Raw genomic sequence first — 6,000 nt, 5'->3', positions numbered from 1 at the left:
TAAAGCCCAAAATGTCACTGCTGAATGACCCCTCGGCGGCGTGAAGCCAAGCTCCAGTTGGAAGCAGAGAAGCAGATTATGTACCTTTTTTAAGGCCTACGCTGGGTTGTGACACAAGGTGGCTAGAACATGATAGAACTGTTCCAAAACAACACTGGGTGAGCTCTGTGCCCAGGCCCATGAGCCATCATTGTGACCACAGCCGGTGACACCAGCAGGACCAGCTGCTTGGATGTTGAGCATCTGCCAGCCATCAGCCCACAGCCAAGCAACTCACCAAAAGCAGTGGTGTAAAGGATGTTCCGTAAAGCAGCCAGGGCTAGGAGGGTTTAAATCGCTTCCTCACTACCCAGTGGAAACTGCAGGTCCAAGAGAATATTCTCATCAGGAGCCCTGTCCCTCTTCCTACCTTCTCTTGATGCTCAGAAGATACATCAGGGAAATGCAAACACGCCCTGGTGCCAGAGGCAAGGCGGCTGACACACAAAATGCTTCACACCCCACCTATGTGCATCCCACTAGAAAGCAAGGGAGGCTTGCAAGGTGTGCGCGTTGTACTGTCACAGCTCAAAAAAAGCAAATCTGTCACATCCCAGCAGTGCCAGAAGCCTGTTGTTTTCTACATACCCATGCTGTCTGCTTCTCTCCTTATCCCTGTAGCTGCTTGCGCCTTAAATGCCAGGACTGCTCCATCCCCGCCAATATACACACTCACCCACACCCAAACACACGTACCCCTGTATAAAGCCTATGTAGTCCACTAAGACCAATCAGTAACCATTTTCTCTGAGTTTTTCCTTGACACACTCCCAAACAGCAAACCTCAAATTGGGTTCCTGAGGCTCCAAAGCCAGCTGCGAGCCCCTCGGTTTACCACAAGGCATGCATCCTGTGCTAGAATTATCTAAGGAAAGACCATGTCTTAATCCCAATGCTCAGGATGTCTGTGGCAAAAGCAAACATAGCCTAGCAGAAAACATTCTGATTGACAACAGAAATTCTGGTAAATCTGCTTCCCAGACAGCGTTCCTTGAGTGGGCAATCAGCATTGCCATCATCCCATCACTCAAGCCAGAAACCTACCTTACCCACCATCCAAACGTCACAAAATTCTCTCCTCTTACTTCCCAACTTCTAGTCTCTCCTAGACTTCTTGTCTCTTGCCTCAACTTCTTGTCTCTCCCCTGGACAAGCTCAGAGTCCCAGACCTGCTCTTTTGACAGCCAAACGCTGCCGCCATTCCCCTACCACCCATTTTCTGAATGAATGATCTGGTCACGTCACACCATTGCTGCCCACCCTTCTAGAGTGGATCTGCCCTGTAGAAGATCTTCCTATCTGCTGCCTCATCACACTGGGCAGTAGCTGGGTAGGGGAGGGGACTGGATAACAGAGACGATAGACTCCTTCCTGCTCATGGCAGCTGGACAAGATCTAAGATGACATAGACGTGACTTCTGGCTACAAGCTGCCCTACTTCCCCCAGCACTCAGACGTTTGTGATCTTCTGAATACACCATGAAATAGAATCTTTGGGATGCTCTGCCCTAAGGAACAAAATCCAGACTCCTTAGCATGACGGCAAGGCCCCCAGGACCCCTGCTGTCTGACACCCTCTCTGGCCATGCCTCTTACCCGCCTGCTCTCCTCTAGCTCCCTGTGTCCTACAGCTTCGGGCACAGCCACAGGCACAGACAGTTATTGCTTTGGGTGTTGCTCTCCACCCACCCAAAACACCCTTCCCACTTTTCAAGGCGAATCTCTCTATATACATCTCCCAGCCTTTTCCTCCACATTCACCCTTTCAAAGCTGGCTTGCTCCAAATTAATCTGAAAAGAAACCACAACGAAGATGGACCTCAAGCATGTTTTTGGCAATGAACTGGTTTGATCGAATCCAGTGTAGCACCACGACTCCAATGCCAGAGACCCCCTTGAAGGAATAAACGCCTTGTGTTCTTCATTCAGGATTAGCATAATCTCCAGCATTAACTTCTTTCCCTGTTTATTCCTTCTCAGCCACTTGAATGCTGTCATTCCTCAAAATTAAATCCCAGGTTCTGAAAGGGCTTGTACTTCAGGATTTAGAATCGGAGACTATTTTTGCTTGCCCCCGAGAGTTATGTTTGGAAGAGATAGCTAATTAAAATATCCTGGCGCCTGTCCCCCACAGCAATCTCCTTCTCCCACACCCGAGTGCTTTCCAGCTCATGTCCTTGATACATGTCAAGTCTCGATGAGTGTGAGTGACAAAAGGGTACAAAGAAAACAGATACACAACAAGACTCAAACTCAACACATTCCGCACAGGGCTGTTGATGCTGTGTGACTTAGCACTTCTCAGCCTATTTATTAATTTTAGGAAAACCTATTGACTATCTTATCAAGTTGTTTTTCTTAATTATTACAATGTACTTATGGGTCTTAGCAATATTATTTTCTATACCTTTTGTGTGTCTGAGATATTTCATGAGTAGAAAGTTTCACAGTCAAATGGGAAACTTTCTCATACCTGTTGGGAGGTACCCTCTTACAGGCTGGTGTGCAATGCTCAGGCCCACACAGGGAGTTAAGAGCAGGTGAGGGATGGGGGCCCAGAGCACCCAAGGAAGCTGTTCCCCAGGCCACCCGCCCTCCATACAAGCCACCTCCCTTCCCGGCCCGGTGAGGCAACAGAGGGGGGATGTGAACAGCTGTGGGAGACTGAGTCTCGGAAGCCCTAGCCTGAGTACCACCCCCGCAGGCTCCCTAGCCCAGCCCAGCTCAGCCTGCGTGCCCGCAGGTCCTCCCAGCCAGCCAGCCCGGGCCCGCGGGATTGCTGAATGGGACACAGCTCCATCATCACCCAGGCGTGGAGGGAAGACGTGCTGGTACTCACCAAGCAAGGCCTGGTCTCCAAGTCCTCTCCTAAGAAGCCTCGTGGACGTAACATCTTTAAGGCCCTTTGCTGCTGTTTCTGTGCCCAGCATGTTGGCCAGTCCAGCTCCTCCGCTGAGCTCACCGCGTCCAAGGAGGAAGCCAACACCTCTGCTAAGATCCCAGGGACTTGCCCGCTCCCAGAGGTGACAGATCAAGGAAGGCTCTGTGTGGTCACTGACCTGGATGAAACCCTTGCGCATAGCTCCTTTAAGCCCACCCACAACGCTGACTTCATAGTGCCAGCGGAGACGGAGGGTCCACTCACCAGGTGCACCTGCTCAAAAGGCCTTACGTGGACGAGTTCCTGAACCAATGAGGGAGCGCTTCGAGTGTGTGTGCTTCACCGCTAGGTAACGGCCACGTAACGCTGACCCTGTGACGTCCACCAGGGCTGCTACGTCAGGGACCTCAGCCGCCTCGGGAGGAACCTGAGAACGCTCATCCTGGACAACTCGCCCGCCTCCTACATCTTCCACCGGAGAACGCGGTGCCCGTGCAGTGCTGGTTTGACATGGCAGGCACCGAGTTGCTGAACCGGATTCCCATCTTCCTGGAGCAGGGCGACGCGGCCGACGTGTACACCAGCCTCGGGCAGCTGCGGGCCCCATAGCCTTTCTGGCGTCCCTGCAGGGGCCTCGCCCACACTGTGCCTTTATGACCAGCCTGACAGACCAAGCCCCTCGCCCAAGCGGGCCTGCAAGGAGCGCAGAGGGGCTGGGGAGCGCGCTAGGGCAGGTTAGATGGCACAGGCGCACAGCAGCGCCGCCACTGCCGCCACCAGGGAGGCCCCAGGATGTGCGGTGTTTGGAGGCAGGGGAGCAGCTGAAAGATCAAGGCTCTTCCCAAGTTAGCTGGTCTCATTGGTGTCCCCCCAGGAGTCCCTGGGCTCCGCAGGCTGAAGACTTGCAGGCTCCGTTGCCAAATCATGGCGGCCCCTCAGTGCCAGTGAGGAAGGAAGGGCAGAGGCCACCTCAGGCACACACCTTTCTGACACCCCTCTCCAGCCAGCTGCTGCAGACACAAACAGGACACGTGGGGGAAGTTGCGACCTCATTTCCAGAACCCTGTGGCTCCAGCGGAGGGCCTGCTGAGCCCTCTCTGTGCCTCCCCGCGGCGCCGGCCCGGCCTGCCTTCCTCACACCTCGCCACAGTCTTGACCTTGTGGGGAAGGAAGGCGGTCACCGGCCCGCCCCGGAAGAGGACTGAGAGCCAATTACCGTTCTCCTGACCCTTGTTTTCAAATTCTCTCTCTAAACATGAGTTTGGGGCCTACTTTGTTTCTGGTGAAGCAACAGCCCTGGGCTGACCGCGAAGGTGGGCGGTGCTGGGGGGAGCAGGGCACAAAGACGTACCCCCAGACTACGATTCACTCGCAGCGTGCCCGTCCTCTGCAGGTGCTGGCCCAGAGGCCTGGGAGAGCTGCGCGCGGCCCCGCCCCTCCCATTTCTGTGGCAGGGCTCTTCCCTGCTGTGCCTTCCCGGGCCTGTCCCCAGCCGAGCTCTGTGTTCCAGCCTGCACCCTTCCTGGCTGTTGCTTTTCCTCTCCAGGGCCTGAGAATTCCTGCTTTTCTGTTGGATTTGCAGACGTCAAGGCCAGGCCTCCAGCCTCCAGCAGTGGCGGGGGCAGGCCCCTCATGCACCTGCTTTCTGGGCGTGTCTGGCTTTCAGTGGTCCTTATAGGTAAATACTTTAACGGACACCAAGAGGAAGTATCCCCGGGTAGAAAAAAACAAAAGGGGAAAGCTGCCATGATTGTGAGCACAAGGAGCCCCGGAAGAGGGAGTCCTACCTCCACGTCATTGTGTTAATCATGGATCTTCGCGGCTGGGTGGGGTCTTGCCTCTCTTCCCTCCCTCCTGCTGGGGTGCGGGGGAGTTGCTGTCCCCACCTCTGTTCCCTGGTGGCAGGTGTCACAAAACATTTGGGAATTGTTTCAGATGCGAGGGCACCGCCCACTCAGGACTCACCCCTTGTCCTCAGCTTCCGCACACTGGTCCAGCCTCAGGAGCTAACCAGCAGCAAGGACAGCGGGTGGCGGAGCAGCAGCCTGGCATGGCGTGCGGCACGCGGTGGTGCCAGCTCCCCTCCTGGACCCGGGGATGTGGTGTCCCAGAAGTGGCACGGTTCCCAGGGCTCGTGTGATCATTCCCCCACAGCATCGCGGCTGCCCACAGGCACCCCTCAGCAATGTGTCTCAAAGGGCAGTACAGCTCAGGCTCCGTGGCCCACTTTGCTTCGGATCCAGGCCCGGGCCCAGATCGCAGTCCTGCAGCTGTGATAGGGGCCTCCCACCCAGGCCTGACCCAAACAAGCCCAGCCAAGCTCTTTTGACCAAACAAGCAACAAGAAGCTCGAAGCTGGTCCGGGTTCTAGAGCCCTTTCTGCCTCCTCTGGATCTCCATGTTCCAGGTGGAGGAGAAGCCCCTGCTACCCCTTTCCTAACAAGCGCGTCCACACTCTTGGTGTGTGACCCGGGCCCCAAAGCCCAAGGCGGCTTAGTGGGAGTGTCGGAACCCTGCCGGCCACCTGCAGCTCTTCCACGCCTGCTGTACCCTCCATCCCTCTCCTCTCCCTTCCCTCAGAAGCAGCTCAGCCAAATCTAAACAGGGTCCCCCCCCACGGGGACCACAGCCAGCCTCAAGTCATTATTTGCTGTCCTATTTCCGGTTTCACGGTTGTGTTAGGGGCCTGTGATGATGGCAGAACTTGCTCCTCAAAGGAAACAGGTCAGACCGTTTTGGAGGGGAGCGAGATTTGGGGCCTGGGGAGTCACATCACCCCAGGACCTATCCTGGGACTTCCCACTGGAGACTGGTCTTTGGGAGTTGGTAATCCCCTCCGCCCCCACCGCTAGCTGGGTCAGCACCGGTTTAAGCCAGTTCAGGAATCCACCCGCTGCCAGGTTCAGGGACAAAAGCCGGATGTCCCTGGCCCTCTCACGGGGGGAGCTATGGACACAGGACCAGTTTGGAAAAGGGTCAGGAAAGGGTGTCCACCTGCACATTGCAGAGAGGACCCTTGGGAGGCCCACGGGTCCCTTCCTAGAGAGGCTGAGTGAATTTGCCTCCGTTCAGCCCTAGGC

The 6,000-nt window shown here is 55.6% G+C and overlaps 1 pseudogene; it reads left to right on the top strand.

Annotated features, from left to right (window-relative positions):
* Nucleotides 1-2,713: 2,713 nt before the first annotated feature.
* Nucleotides 2,714-4,305, top strand: LOC108177205 (carboxy-terminal domain RNA polymerase II polypeptide A small phosphatase 2 pseudogene; annotated as a pseudogene).
* The last annotated feature ends 1,695 nt before the right edge of the window (nucleotides 4,306-6,000 follow it).

The sequence above is a fragment of the Oryctolagus cuniculus genome, chromosome 16 (assembly GCF_964237555.1).
Source record: "Oryctolagus cuniculus chromosome 16, mOryCun1.1, whole genome shotgun sequence".
NCBI lineage: Eukaryota > Metazoa > Chordata > Mammalia > Lagomorpha > Leporidae > Oryctolagus > Oryctolagus cuniculus.
The sequence above is the reverse complement of the archived record's forward strand: the minus strand, read 5'-3'. Positions and strand labels throughout refer to the sequence as shown.